The sequence below is a fragment of the Bombus vancouverensis genome, chromosome 8 (assembly GCF_051014615.1).
Source record: "Bombus vancouverensis nearcticus chromosome 8, iyBomVanc1_principal, whole genome shotgun sequence".
Classification (NCBI taxonomy): Eukaryota; Metazoa; Arthropoda; class Insecta; order Hymenoptera; family Apidae; genus Bombus; species Bombus vancouverensis.
Window position 1 is genome coordinate 245,718 of NC_134918.1, and position 17,013 is coordinate 262,730.

The 17,013-nt window shown below is 33.1% G+C and overlaps 1 pseudogene; it reads left to right on the forward strand.

Moving 5' to 3' along the window:
* LOC143303098 (very long chain fatty acid elongase 6 pseudogene) overlaps positions 1-16,618 on the forward strand; it is a 34,416-nt pseudogene extending 17,798 nt beyond the window's left edge.
* Positions 16,619-17,013: the final 395 nt, after the last annotated feature.

Sequence of the window (17,013 nt, forward strand, 5' to 3'; positions counted from 1 at the left end):
TTGACTAGTTGGCAAAAAGAATTCCGCCGGCAGACGTATGCCGGTGCCGTAAATCATTTCGGCCGCCGTTGCGTTTAGGTCCTCCTTTATCGCGGTTCTTATACCTAATAAGACGATCGGGAGAATTCCGACCCAGTTGCTCGTGTCGTGGCATTTGATCGCCGCCTTTAATTGTCTGTGTAGGCGTTCTACCATCCCGTTAGACGCTGGATGGTAGGCCGTTGTACGCAAATGTTTGACGCCGAGCAACCGGCATAATTCCTCGAATAAACGCGATTCGAATTGACGTCCTTGATCAGTCGTAATTTTCAAGGGTACGCCGAAACGAGATATCCAGTTAGAAAGGAGGGCCGAAGCCACGGTTGACGCTTCCATATCGGCGATAGGTATGGCTTCAGGCCAACGCGAAAAACGATCGATACACGTAAGGCAATAACGGTATCCTTGCGAATATTGCATTGTGATGATATCTACGTGTATATGCTCGAACCGGCCCGCTAGCGTTCCGAACGTTCCGACGGGCGAGGATACGTGTCTTGTGACTTTGTTGCGCTGACACGGTATGCATTGTCGTGTCCACGTTCGGCAATCTTTATTTACCGACGGCCAGACGAAGCGCGTCGCTACCAATTTTCGCGTAGCTCGCATCCCCGGGTGGGAAAGTCCATGTAGCGCTTGGAATACGGTGCGGCGTAACGGTTCCGGTACGTACGGTCGCACGGTCTCGGTTTTAATATCGCAGTATAACTCGACGTTGTGATCGGGAAATCGTACTTTTCTCAGCTGCAACGCGCTCGAGCCAGCGTTGATAATTTTGCGTAGCTCGCTATCCTTTTCTTGCGCTGCAGCTAGCGTATGGTGATCTATTGGTTTTCCGATCGCTTCGATGCGAGATAGAGTATCGGCTACGTTATTTTCTACCCCTTTTATGTGACGGATATCCGTCGTAAACTGTCCGACGTAGTCCAGATGTCGAAACTGTCTCGGCGAACACTTATCGAGGTTCTACAAACATTGTGGCCTTTTTCCTACTTAGTTCGGTAATTTTCAATTTTAAGGTGTTGAACAATTTCGTTTCGTTGTAATTTAAGATTTGTTAACGAGCACTTTTCACAAACTGACCGCTGTTACTTGTCTTTGGATCGTTGTTTTGTGAATACGGTGAATGTAGGAATAAGAAAGAAGAGAAGCAATTGAGATACAACGAGATACCTTACAGATTTTATATCTAGACAAATAAAGTCAAAAGAAATATAATTTAACCAGTGTCTGGATCCATTTGGACTAGTCAGCAAATAACGGAAGTTGTTTAACTTAGTGTCATAAGAAGCCAAGGTATCTCTAAACGACGGATTTAGTATCAACATTCATTGTAACTTCAAAGAATTGTGTCGGACTTAGGCATGGTCTTCTGTGCAGTTGACCGAACGTTGCGCATTTCCAGAGTTTAGCTATCGTCCAATATCATTTTGATCGTGAGATTCTCGAAAATCCAATTAAATCGTTTTATAACAATGAAATAAAAAATATGAAAACTTCGTTTTTCTTATTTTGGCAATTTATGAGTAATTGCGTTATCGCTGAAGCAGACAAAGAAAACACCGGAAACTACTTGCAGTGATCAGTTCCGCGAAGTAGTGGGGATAACTCGTATCCGCTTAAAATTTGAAGAGACAAATTTTCGACTCTCTGAGCGACGTTTATTTCGTCAGGACTATCAATTGTCGCTTGAAGGTTGTGTTTCGATCGTTCGCGGAGAGACGCGATCGCGAGATAGCACGTCAACGAGAGTTGTAAGTTCCCGTTACGATTAAATAATCGACGCCACGAACTGATCGATTCCCTTATTTCGATTAGGATAATAAGGGTAGTTCCATGAATTCCACAGAATTAACACAAATAAATTAACGTTTATTTTAACAAATTAACAACTAGGAAGACATAAAGAGAACAACAAAAAGAAATGTAACTGCGTTTTGCTTGATAAGTAATGCGCGATATAAGAGATGTGTTGACGGTTCGGCTTCTCGAAAAGTTCTGCACGCCTTTCGATTTTTTCCGTTTTTTCTGGAAGGCGACCCCCGCTACGTTCGGATCACGCCACATTCTTTTACGCGAGGTAAAATAACGGCCACGAATCGACGTTTCTGGAGGTCGCCCTGCTTAATGAACCATGCGCTTGCCACTACAATGTTTGTTTGCCGGGCAGCCGCGACGATCCGTCTGCGACATTATAGTGCCGCGATCGACAGTTAAGAATATGATCTATGGTAAGCCGCATGGCGTAACACGTTGCATTAATTTCTCTAATGTAATTTCGCGTACCTTTAACTGTAACTCAGTTCTTTCGGTACTTAACGAGAGAGCCGAAAATTTCGTCGTTTTAAAGTTTGACGATCTCGATAATTGTTAATTGTGTAATTTCGTGCTCCTGATAAGGATCGATAACTTACAATTAATATGCATAAAAATAATTACAAATATTGTTAAATATGCCCGCCTTGATATTCAGTACATTTATTATTTCTTCGTAACATGTTTTTAAAGACGCTTAATAATATCTCTTCACTTATTTGTGACACTCGCCTTTCGATATTCTCCTCAGCGGTTTCGATTTGTACACATCAGTCTCTAACATCCCACAGAGAAAGAAGATTATTCTATTCTCTCCGTTTATTACGCCCCAAGGCTTACTATAGGCCGTGTTCCTAACCGTCGCAAACATATCGTCTTACATGACCGTCGAGATATACACAAAGTAGCGATAAACGCATAGTTGTCGTCAAGCAGCGAGTTCCAGAAACATCTATTCGCCTTCGGTGCGTTATTTTATCCGCATAAAGAAAGAAGCTGGTATACGTGATCATAGGCGCGAACGGTGGCGTGATCCGAGCGTAGTGGGGGTCGTATCTCAGAGAAGACAAAGGACAAAATGGAAGGGCAGTCAGTGGCAAATGAGAATTCAAACGGGATGCATCGAAAGGTTCAGACGAATAAAATCAAAGTCGCTTAGTCTAACGAATACATCGAGAAATATCATAAAATCGGGTCAAATTACTGTAACAAACTAATTGTATCATCGTTAAATCATTTGTGACGTATTCATTATAACTTTAAATATCGTTAAATACACACGTTTATATTAACCGTGTTAATTCAAAGTTAAAATCATTTGAACTATCTCTGTTATTCTAAACGAAACAGGGGAACGACTAATTCGCGGCGTCGATTATCATAATCGTAGCAAAAATTTACGTCTCCCGCTCACACGTTTCCCTCGCGATCGCGTCTCTACGCGAACGGTCGTAACATTTGGTCCTTCGAGCCGGATCACGAGCATTGGACGATCAAGTGAACAGAGATACAGCAGTAAATCATACAGTGCCACATGATCACATCATCATCAGCATCGCAGCAACCGTTAGCGGCGAACCTCGCGCCAACAACTAGAGGGTCAACTTCCGCAAGGAAATGTCTTGCACGCCAAATCAGACACACACGGTGACGAGCAACGTTTCAATTCGCGACAACAAGGTATGTTCGTTCATTGTATTTTCTTTACAATCCGCTATAACATTTTTTTCATCTTTATTTTTACACTGCGATTTAAGGCAAGAAAAATGATTGAAAGTTTCTTTTGTTCTTGTTTCAAATCATTTTTCCTTCTTAAAAAGGATTTTAAGAAAGATGAAAAATATATTTTTCTCAAAGTATGATAGCGTTTGTGATAGATCATGTATGATCTTGTCCTTTCTTTGCAATGCTATATCTAGTGTCCTTAAATGTTCCATATCTTTTCATTTACTTGTACTCTCATCTTATTCTTCTGGTCTGAAAGTATAACTGTTACAGCTTTTAATGGTGTTTTGTTTTTATCTCTTGAATATGAGGTGGAATGGTGTAATAGGTACTGAAGTACACTAGGTGATATTTAACCAATAATGTTTATTAAACAGATAACAACAACTGACAACTTGCAAATAACATCGGCTGATTCTTAACGATTATTATACTTACTTGATTAGGAAAACAAATAATTGAATATCTATATACAAATTTAAATATATTATTTACATCATTATATTTTATATATTTAATTTTATCATTTTTTATAAATAATATTTGAGATATATTATTAAAAAAAATAATTAGTTAATGAACTTGAATAAGTATATGACTTGAAATCATATTATAGAAATAAAATATTCTATTAACTTTAAATAAACAATTATCTAACTATAAATTAAAATTTAATTATATAATTAAATTATTATAATTATTAAATATAAATAATTTATTTAATTTAAATCAAAATTAATTATATTTACATTTTTTTTAATTTTAGATTTATCTAATAAATTTATAATTTATTTAATAAGACCTATAAATAAATTAAATATAAAAAATAAAAAATTTAATTTATATATATATATAAATATATATATATATAAATATTATAAAATTTAAATACACATAAATTTATATATATATATTTAATATATTTAAATACACACACAAATTTACTTATTTATATTTATATATATATAAACACAAACTTACTAATAATATTAATATATTTATATAAATACATACAAATTTATTAATATACACACATATTTAAATATATATATAAAATACACACACACACACATATTTAAATATAATTTCTAAAATAAAATTAATTTTTAAATTAATAATATTAATTAGAAATCAATAAATAAATATTGAATAATTTATTTATATATATATATAAATTTAATAAAAATTAATTTTTTAATTAATTAAATTTGTATAAACAAACTTTTATATATTTAAATATAATAATTAAAAACTTAATCTATATATATAAACATATAAATTTTTGTAATTTTTAAATTAATAAAATTAATTTAAAATTAATAATAATTTATTATAAAAAAATTTATTAAAAATTAAATATTTTTTAAAATACAAATTAAAATACTATCAAAACAATAAATTCTTTTATTAAATAAACTAATATTATATATATTAAAATTAACACTAATAATTCAACCCAACATATTATTATTAATTTATCATATCGAATACGAGGTAATACACCACGAATTATAATTAATAAAATTAAATGAAATAAATAAACTAAAATAAAACTAAATGATCATCAATTTAATCCAAAAAACATTATTGTTAATAATAATCTTATAAATATAACATTTAAATATTCAGATAAAAAAAATTAATACAAATAATCTTCTATAATATTCAACATTAAATCCAGAAACTAATTCTGATTCACCTTCAATCAAATCAAATGGAACTCGATTTAAATCAATTAATGCTCTAATTATAAAAATAATACATAAAGGATATATAAAAAAAAAATATATATTATATTGAAATTTTATAAATATAAATAAAGAATAATTCTCAATTAAAATTATTAGTAAAAAAAAAACCAAAAATAATAAAATTTCAAATGAAATTATTTGAGAAACTGAACGTAATGAACCTAAAATTGAATAATTACATAAAGACACTCAACCAATTATTATAATTGGATAAACCATTAATCTCAAAATTAATATTAAAAAAATAATTCTATAATCAATAAAAAGAAAAGAATATATTCAAGGATAAATAAATCATAATATTAATGATAAAAAAATATAATTATTGGACTATATAAATATAAATTATTAAAATTTAAAAAAAAATTCCTTTGATATCAATTTTAAAGCATCTCTAAAAGGTTGAAATAAACCTTTAATTATTAATTTATTTGGACCTTTTCGTAATTGAATATAACCTAATATTTTACGCTCAAATAAAGTTAAAAAAGCCACTCTAATCAAAATTATAAATATTAATAAAAAATTAAAAAAAAATTATTATATATTATAATTTTATTATAATTTATTTAAATTCTAAATTTAATGCACTAATTTGCTAATATAATCAAAATTATTAATTAAAGTTAATAATATAATTTAATTAAAAATTATAGTCCTTTCGTACAAATAATTTATTTATTTTTATAGATAGAAACCAATCTGACTCACGTCGATTTGAACTCAAATCATGTAAGATTTTAAAAGTCGAACAGACTTAATTATTAAACTTCTGCATTTAAAATTTATCTTAATTCAACATCGAGGTCGCAATCGTCTTTATTAATATGATCTTTAAAAAGATATTACGCTGTTATCCCTAAGGTAATTTATTCTTTTAATTTATAATACAAGATCATTAATTATTCTTTAATTAAAGTTTATATTTAAAATAAAGTTTTATAAATTTACTAATCCTCCCAATTAAATATTTATATTTAAAAAATTTAAAATCTAATATATATAAATATAAAATTCTATAGGGTCTTATCGTCCCATAAATATATTTTAGCATTTTTACTAAAAATTTAAATTAATTATATATATGTCGGGTTAACATTAGGATTTAAGGCGCGTAACGATTCTTCGTTTGAATTAGCTATTGTTTTACAAAACAGAGAATATATTTACACGAATAAACAAGGTTTTACAAATATTATGAATAATGAATTTTGTAAATGATATGATTGATTAACAAATGATAAATTAAATTATTAATTAGATTAAAGAATAATAAGTTTTATCGAACAATAAAAAAAACGAATAATATATCTTACGATTTACTAATTTAACGAATAATGAAAATTAACGATTGATAAATTTACAAATATTGAATTTAATTTACGCTATAAACAATGATCCGGGGTTCAAACGAATACACGGTCAACGGAAAAACTTTAAACAATTTTTATAACACAAAAATACGTTTGCTGAATCACTCGGAAAAAAATTACTCGATGTATCACTTTCCAAGGCGACCACACGAATGCCTCTCTGATTAAAATCTTTTTCGTAATACGACTGCATTTGTTTGTTATATTCTCGCTGGAAACATCGAGAAGGTTCCAATCGTTGTTGCTAGGCAATATCTGTCAAAAGTTTGTTATATACTCCTTGGAAACATCGAGAAAGATCCAAACGCCGATACTAGGCAATTTCTGTCTTCATCAAGCAAAACGTTTATCCCGTGACCGTGGCTACGTTCAGCGACCAGTTGTCACCTCGAACCCACTTTCGCTTTTCACAAATGTCAAACAATTACAGATGACAATTACTTAATTACAGTTATGATAAAATCTAGGCTAAAGCATTAAAAGGCTTCCTCAAAATTGCATAGGGAAGGCTCCGGTTTTCATTTCATCTCCGACATATATATATGAGACAGTATATATCTCATTAATTCTTTCATTCTAGTTTTTAATTAAAAAACAATTGATTATGCTACCTTTGTACAGTCAATTATACTGCAGCCATTAAATTATTAAATCATTGGGCAGATAGACTTAAAATTAAAATCAATGAGCCATGTTTTTGATAAACAGGTGAATATATTTAATTTGCCTAATTCCTTATATATATATATTTCAAAATTTATTAAAAAATAAAAATTTTAAACATAAAATATTACTAATATAATCATTATACTTAATTTAAATAAATTATAAATTATTTTTCTTTAATAAATATATATTATTCAATTTTATATAAATTTCTTAAATTTTTAAAATAAAATCATTGAATTATTAAGTATTTATTAATAAAAATTATTACTAAATCAATATAATTATAATATAAATTTTTAAATAATAATAATAATTTAATTATATATTTAAATTTATAGATTATCCCATAAATTTTTTATATAAAAATAAAAAAATTATAAAATAAATTTTTTATATTTTTTATATATAAATTAAATTCATTAAAAAAAAACTAGATATAAAAAAATCGATTAACATTTAATTTCTAAATATATATTATAATTTTTTATTCAACAAAAACATAATTATATATTTAACTCTTTTTCTTTCGAGAATAATAAAATTATTAAATTATATTAATTAACCCTGATACAAAAGGTACAAAATTTATTTTACTTATTTAATTCTTTAAAATTTCATTCACATTACTAAATCTATAAATCATTATATTATTTCATAAATTATTACTTTAACAATTATTTATTATACAACTTTACAAAAATATAATTTAATAAATTTTAAACTAAAATATTAAATTTATTATTTAAAAAAAAATTCAATTTAAATAATTTTCATTAAAAATGAAATATTATAAAAACTAATTTTTTATCTAAAAGCATTTTCCAATATTTTTACTATGTTACGACTTATTCCACAAATGAAATTGACGGGCAATTTGTACACTTTTCAAAACTATTTTCAAATTAATTAATTTATTAATTTTACTTTTGAATCCTCTTTCAAATTAATATTAAAATATAATTATTAAAAAACTAAATTTATTATAACTCATAAATTCTTAAATATACTACATTTTGATTTGAATTAAAATTTTGTATTAAATTTTTATTAAAATTAATTTTATATAATAATATACAACAATACATAAACATCTACTTAAGTTTATCTTATCGTGGATTATCAAATTAAACTACAAGTGGCAGATAGCGCGGAGACAATGTATCTATGTGCTGAATCAAAAGTAAAACTTTTTTATTTCTAACTTTTCCAAAATTAAACTTTTACTAATATATTTGTGATGTTAGATTTACTTATTGATATGTATTTAATTATCATTTACTCAGTAAGCAAATATGCTTCAAATTATATCGTGCTTGGTCTTATCTGAATGAGAAAAGTGTGACAAATATGTTGGTAAATGATTTCATTTACTACAATGAATCAAAAATAAAAAGAATTTGATTTATGAGTTGAGGGTCTCAGCTTGTGGGAAGTTTTTAATGTTTGCGTAATGTACGCCTAGTATAGGTGCTCACATAAACGTTGCACTTCATACTACCATTTATTGACTTACAATGTAACCATTCCTTAGACTATGAACTTACAAACTAGTATAGGGAGGCCTATCTGTATCGAACTGTATTTGTCCAGTGTATTTTTGAAGACTGCTTTACCAGTACTCCTTGGTCTTCCCCTGTTTGTCGCCATCTGCCGTTTCCCTACCTTACTTTGTTTTGCCGCGCTTCTAGCCTCCTAACCTCTTCTTTTCTAGTTTTTCTTATTTGTAGCTTTCTCTCGTTCTTGTCTCCTTTTTCGCTTTTTTTTGCCTTCTCCTTGTATGCTCAGTCTTTATTTTCCCTTCTTCATGCCTCTTTATGCTTCCTGTTCCTTTTTCCCTTCACACTTCACTTTTTCCACAGAGATCTCCGTCCGTGTGTTACCCTCGGCCCGAACCGAACCGAAAGCCCAAGTAAGGATTACTATTTTTGGCAAGCGAGTTTATGTAATTGTCCATTTTGTCGTGATATGCTTTAGAGAATTTTGTGTGCACTTAGTATCGATGTTAGTATAGTTGATTGGAAGGTTTCTGTTTTCTTCATATTTGATTTGGCAACCATGCCCCATTTTTGTAGTTCATAAGACCAGGCTGCATATGTCCGATTTAGATTTTCTTGCTACGAGCTACATGGAATTTCTGATTAGATGTAAGTGTTTAGTTTTTTCTTGTATGTGTTTCTTCCAGTTCAACTTATGACCCAGATGTAACTCCAGATGTATTTAACGAAAGTTGTCTGTTGGATTTCCTGATTTAACAATTTGTTTGAGTTTGGATCTAAGATAAGGTCACTGCAGCAATGGCTTAATGCGTCAACATGTGACATTTTCACATTCAATTTTGTAAGATCACCCATTGCGCAATGCGTGGGTCGACTGTTTGTTTGCTTAACGTGAGACGCGAACTATCGTAATGGGTAACGATCTTAAAATGAATCCCATAAATATAAATATGGAACCTATTGATGGCATGAATAACGGCTAAACGTTCCAGCTCGAAGCTGCAATATTTTGACTCTACGATAGTGGTTCGTTTACTAAAATAAAATGTAAGTCGAAAGAAACCGTCCGTTTGTTTTTTAATTAATACCGCGCCGAAATCACTTGCGATGGCATCACAATGCAACTCTGTTTTAAAATCGGGGAATAGATAATCAAAACCGGTTCATCAGCTAATTTACCTTTTTAAACACGTAAAGGCCGTATTTTCTTTCGCGCCATACTGGAAATTCGCATCGTTTTTTAATAATTCATATAGGGATTTCGTTAAAATAGAAAAATTTGGAATAAAATACCTAAAATAGCTTGCGGGGTTCACAAAATGCAGTACGTCTTTCGCCGTTCGTGGCAGTGGATAGTCTCGGACAGATTCAATGCCGTCTCGACTGGAACGAATACTAGATTCATTAAAATTAGTTAGCCAAGATATGTAACTTCGCGGTATAAAAAAAGAAAATCTGTCTAAATGGAATTGTAAATCGTTTTATACAGCTAAATGAAAAATTTCTTCAAACATTCAAAAAATCAAAATATGTTCTTTAAGCGTTTCTGTAGCGACTAAAATATCATCTAAATATAATACGACTTTATTCTTTTTACCGAGATTGGTAAATACAAAATTAATATATCATTGAAAAACACGCGGGGCATTAGTAAGCTCTAAAGGCAATTTCAGGTGTGCGAACTGTACAAAAGATGTATATTTAATAGATGATTTTGAAACCCTTACGTGATGAAAACCATTCTTTATGTAGTTTCGACCAATCGCGGGGAGACGTAATCGCGAGGAGAGACGTCAACGAGAGTCGTAAATTCCCGTTACGATTATAGCAATCGACGCCACGAATTGACCGATCCCCTGATTTCCGTTGAGATAATAGGGATGATTTAGTTTGTATAATACTGTGATTCACAGAATTGTAAATTATATATTTCCAACACTTAGATTACACTGTTGAGCATAGATAAATAGATAATCACTTATCGCACGAAGATAAGATAGATATGTACGTTAGAGCAGGGCTCTTATAATTGGATTTAGTGTATTAGTGGACGTAGCACTATAATATATTTAGTAGAGGAGATGTATGTTCGACAATACCGAGAACCGACTAAAATAGTTTACGTGAATTATGCTACTCTAGCGTTATGCTTAGACTGCCACGTTAGGCGTTAGCGTTAAACTGACTAGTTGACTTGACTCTCCCGATGTCGTAAGAGAACGAGGTGACTTTTCCAACGGTGTAGAAGAAGTGAAGTTGAGTGACGATGCTGTGTCGGAGGAAAGCTAGTGATGGGTGTGTCTAGCGCACGGGACCATCGGATTTGTTGATGACGATTTTGGCTAAGAGAGTGAGGGAAATAGGCTTCGTTGTTAATTGGTTAAACGAAGGTTGGCGGACTAAGAAGGGTCTTAGCTGCCCTCGATAGAAAGTTGTTATTAGGAAGCATCGTACGTGGAAAAACCCAACTCTCCCTTGTCAAGCCGTGGTAGACAATAATCTTTAGAAATGATTCAGAAAACAGATGTTTGTTGGGTCTGAAGGACCTTAGCAAGCAAATTAGTGGGATTTATGACGGGTGCTTAAGGTTATTGAGGGTACGCCGTAAGAATGAGCGGACATCTGGGGCCTGTCTGGCCCGCGGTGTATGGCCGGGTCCAGGTAGAGTGTTGCACGACGCAACATATTGAGTGAAGATGAAATACAACCATCTTCGGAGGAAGAGAGAATGCTCTATTCGATTCATTTGAACAGGCAGGCACGGACACTTCAAAACTTGTTCAACTAGGATAACTAGAACGAAAACACGAGAACAAAACACTAGAGCTATTGCATGAACAAAAGCTTTGAAAAATGCAAACATTGCAGAGGAAACGATTGCATATAAATCCGCTGCGTTAAATGTGCAGGTACACACCCCACTGATCAGTGCACTAAATCACCGGAAACCCCAACGAAGTGCATCCACTGTCAAGGTGGCCATTCTGCTAACTACAAAGGCCGCTCAGCCTACAAAACCTTATGTATAAATAAGTATCCCAAGCTTAGAGCCAAAGAGACAACCAATCAAATACCCAGTCTTCCGAAATTCACTAATACTTCAATCTCCTATACTACTCCCAAACAGTACAAGGAAATCAAAATAATCCAAATAACCACAGGGACCATTCTCAAAATAATGTCTCCAATTCATAAAACACAGACAACGTCTCTAGTGTCACAGTGGCCCCGGGAATGCAGCAATAGGATAATCATATCTCACATACCTTAGCCATCGAAACAGTAACTAAGCAGTAACAGGATCCCTATGTGACCGGCATCCAACGATAACCCCTCCACAGGAGCCAACCCCTTGATATAAAAAAAACCTCCCAAGTCAGTACTCGACATTCTATTCTGTTCTGTTATAACATTCTGTATCGTTACTTTGTCAGTTTCTAATAAATTTTGTAATAACGATCATAATTGGAATACGAATCTCTCACCTTACGTGCGGAATGTGAAATAATCCCGAATCAACGTGACATTAGAGTTGAAAAGTTAATAGAAAAACAATCTGAACAAATAAATAATTGGCTATCACTATTAACACTCACCATGGATAAATTAATACGCCCCGACGCAAAATAAAATCAAGACGCATAGCTCTTTGGAATGCCAAGGGGCTAGCTCAATACAAATTCGAACTAGAACTCTTCCTAAAGCAACAGCAAGTCGACGTAATGCTCGTATCTGAAACCCACTTCACCGACAAAAACTATCTGAAAATAAATGGTTATAACTTCTACCGTACCCAACATCCCAGCGGAAAGGCCCACGGCGGCACCGGAATCATTATCAAATCCAGCATTAAGCACTACGAACTTCCATCATTCCAGAAAGACTACCTCCAAGCAACAAACGTAGCAATAGAAGACTACCATGGTACAATCACCACTTCAGCAGTATACTGCCCTCCCAGACACTCCATCTCCAAAGAAGATTTTGATAACTTTCTTGACACTCTGGGCAATAGATTCATAGCTGGAGGAGACTATAACGCCAAACTTACCCAATGGGGCAGAGGTCACAGTAAGAGGCAAAAATCTCTTAAACAGCATAATCACCAACAATCTCAACTACTTCACCACATATGAACCCACACACTGGCCCACTGACACTAACAAAATACCTGACTTACTTGACTTCTTCATAACTAAAAATATCTCGCCAAAATATGTCCAAATCAACTCCTCGGCTGATCTCTCTTCTGACCATTCGCCCGTGATAGCAACAGTCAGTTTAACAAGTATCGAGAATACACCTAATGGCTTTATTCATAACCAACTTACCAACTGGCAGCTCTTTAGAGAAGTCTTTAATGACTCAACTTCAGCCTTAATTTCACTAAAAACTAATGAAGATATCGAAGCAGTCACGAAATACTTAAACACGAGCATAATAAACGCAATCCGCTCCTCCACACCTACTAAGACTTCTATCAGCAAACGTGAATATCCCCATTACATATTCAAAAAAATAGCAGAAAAACGTAGACTAAGAAGAGTATGGTAGTCCCATAGAACACCGGATGACAAACGCAAACTAAACAACGCAACTAGAAAGCCAATCACAATCATCAAAAATTATAAAAACGACTGTTTTCATAAATATCTCGCCAATTTGTCCCCCACAGCTGACTCCAACTACTCACTATGGAGGGCTTCCAGGAAACTCACGCGCTCCCCGCAAATAATCCCATCAATCCGCTATCCGCAAGGTGGATGGGCGTGTAGCCCTATAGGTAAAGCCAACCTGTTTGCTAAATACTTGTCTAAAGTATTTAAACCCCATTCCTCCAAAGCTGCCGCAGACATTACTGAACACCTGCACTCTCCCTTCTAAATGTCTCCTCCTATCGAACCCTTCACTTCTGCAGAGATTATAGAATCAATCAGTCGCCTAAACCCCAAGAAAGCAGCGGGGCATGACCTAATAGGTAATAGAGCAATCAATGAACTTCTCATAAAAGGGATCGCACTCGTCACATCGATTTTTAACGCAATTCTTCGCCTTGAATACTTTCCTAAGGCCTGGAAAATTTCACTGATTACTCTCATCCCTAAACTCGGAAAACCAATGTATGAAACTCTGCTCCTATCGCCCAATTAGTCTTTTACCTATCCTGTCAAAACTATTCGAGAAAATGCTAACGAATAGACTCCTTCCACTCTTGGGGGATTTGAAAATACTCCCAGATCATCAATTCGGTTTTCGGAAACAGCATTCAACAGTAGAGCAAATCCATCGCATAACACACATTATCAACCAATCCCTTGAAAAGAAAAAAATATTGCTCAGCGATATTCCTAAACATTCAACAGGCATTCGACAAAGTATGACACGAAGTACTACTATACAAACTTAAAAAAGTCCTACCACACACCTACTACTCCATCTTAAAGTCCTACCTAACCAATAGGCAACTCATGGTTAAATACTTAGACGTCACTTCCACAACGTTCCCAATGGAATCTAGCATACTCCGAGGTAGTGTCCTCGGACGCCTGCTGTTCTCCATCTACGCTGCCGATTTACCAACATCTACAGAGATAACAATAGCAACATTTGCTGACGACACAGCGCTACTAGCTTCCCACGCTGTTACGTCGCATGGAACAGCTGTACTCCAGCCGACGCTACCTGGCAGCCAGCGGCCCTCAATAAACTCAAGGACCCACCATAAACCGTCAACTTTGGCTTCATTGTTTCCACATGTTTGCCAGTCAAACTGTTTGTCTAGAAGTATTTTCAGTTTATTTTCGGGTTTCGGAAAAGTCCTTGAGTTTATTAGGCTCTTAGAAATCACGGAGAAAGCGTGTAGTCACCGAATGGGAATACCGAACACATGTTTATCGAAAAGGACTGGTTTTCCCCAGGAACGAAGTCACCCCCCGATCCACGTTAGTGGGAGACTACCTCATATCCTTTTTCATTAGCATGGCTCATAACTAATCGGCATCGCGGATGGTTACCCTCACTTCCTTGACGAAAAGTGTGAACAACGAATCCGCGTTCTTCATTCAAAGGGCACACCCACGCCAAGCTTTCCTCCGGAAAAACATAAGAGGGAATAGTCAGTCAAGCAATTCGAGCCTCTCAAGTGGGTCATTACATCAACTCAATACTGTAGAAGCAATTCAGAAAAATATGACAAGGAAGGGATGTGTGTTGAATAATAGATAATAAAACTTCATTTACCTTAAAAACTGTTCTTTTTAATAATATTAGCCCGAAACGTTTTAAATGTAAATGCATACAGAATTTGATTTTATGCTAAAAGTATCTGTACATGCTCAATCCGCCTTGCGATAGCATACGTATCTAACAGGGGATTCGTAATATATTTGACACATATTATCTTTACACGGGAAAATCCATGTCGAAGGAGCAAAAATATCCTGCAAAATTGAGACTGAAAACATATTTTACGGAATATCCCGGAAATTATTACGTTTAGAAAGATAGTTTAAACGTAGCAATTGTCTACAAGCAAGGAATTCAGCTAAACAGTTTTAATCTATAATTTAATTTTATCTGTAAATTTTCTTTAATACTAGAAATTCGCGTCTTTTTGTTAACTTTTATTGCAAAATGTTGTTCGATGCTCTGGAAAATTGAGAAACTTCAAAGAAATGTATAAAATATGGATAAATGGAAATTTTTATTTTTGATATTATAACAAAAATAACTGCATTTGTTATTATTGTACTATACTTGAAATAAATTCAGCCACTTCCAACATAAAAGTAAATTGTTTGTAATATGAAAAATACACAACATCAGACAGATATTAAGAAACACACTATGTAACTTCAATTTATATATCATGTTCATAACATATAACAATATTTCCAAAATATTATATCATAATAGAAATGTAATTATATTCTTTCCAGCCATCTTACTCAAGATCCAGTTTTCGGTTTTTGGTCGTGGACCTTTGCCCTATCGAAGCTAGTAGAATTTGGCGACACAGCCTTCATTGTGTTACGAAAGCAACCGTTGATTTTTCTACATTGGTACCATCACGTAACAGTCCTTCTCTATACCTGGTTCTCTTATGCAGAGGCCACAGGAAATGGCAAGTGGTTTGGCTTGGTAAACTCTTTCGTTCATGCCTGGATGTACTCCTATTATGCTCTGAAAGCAATGCGGTTCAATATACCAAAATGGGTCGCCATGTTTGTTACTACGCTACAGCTATCACAAATGGTTGTGGGTTGCATTTTAACTGCATCAGCTTACTACTATGTACACAGTGCCTAAGTTGAATGTCACGTTACGCCTTTGAACATCAAACTTGCTATGCTGATGTACCTCAGCTATTTCATTTTGTTTGCCAGATTCTTCCAGCAGGCTTATTTATCTAACAAACACATAAAAAAAATTGGAAAGAAGGATTAGCCTAATAGATCTGCAAGTTATAACAAGCTGAAGTTTATGTAGAGCAGGTGAAAAATTTTTTAAATCTTTTTTACGGACGCTTTTCAGTGACATATCTTAAGAAAAACTTTATCAAAATCTCATGTGATGGATATGGACGCCAAGAAATAATTTGATGAATATAGTTCTCTCAAGCCTTTGTGAAGGCAAAGTTGTAAAGATTGATTGTGAATGAATGAAAATGGAGAAATAGAATTAAAGTAAATTTCGCACACTAAATCAGAAATAAATTTTTAATATCTTAACGATATTATCGTTAACTATAGTACGAATGAATTAATAAATCTCGTCCTGGAAACACATATATCCCTAATCTGTTTACTTATGAAACAATTTCCAAAGAAATTTTTTGGTCTCTTTTATTTGTAATGTTTCCTTCTTCCGATAACGTGACAAAACCTTACTGGAACAAGAACGGAAGCGATATAATATTTGAAAATGTAATGTGTAAATATTCGGGTAATATTAACGTATCTAATATTGAATCATCTAATAGTAAAAAAAATATTAAACACAGATTCGCCGGCAAATCTGATATACTTTTATAATAATGAATTATAGGGTTGACAAATTTATTGTCGTACGTATAAAACTATGAAACTATATATATTGAAAGAAGCCATAGAATACATAACAATTTGTATGAATAAAGTACGAGTG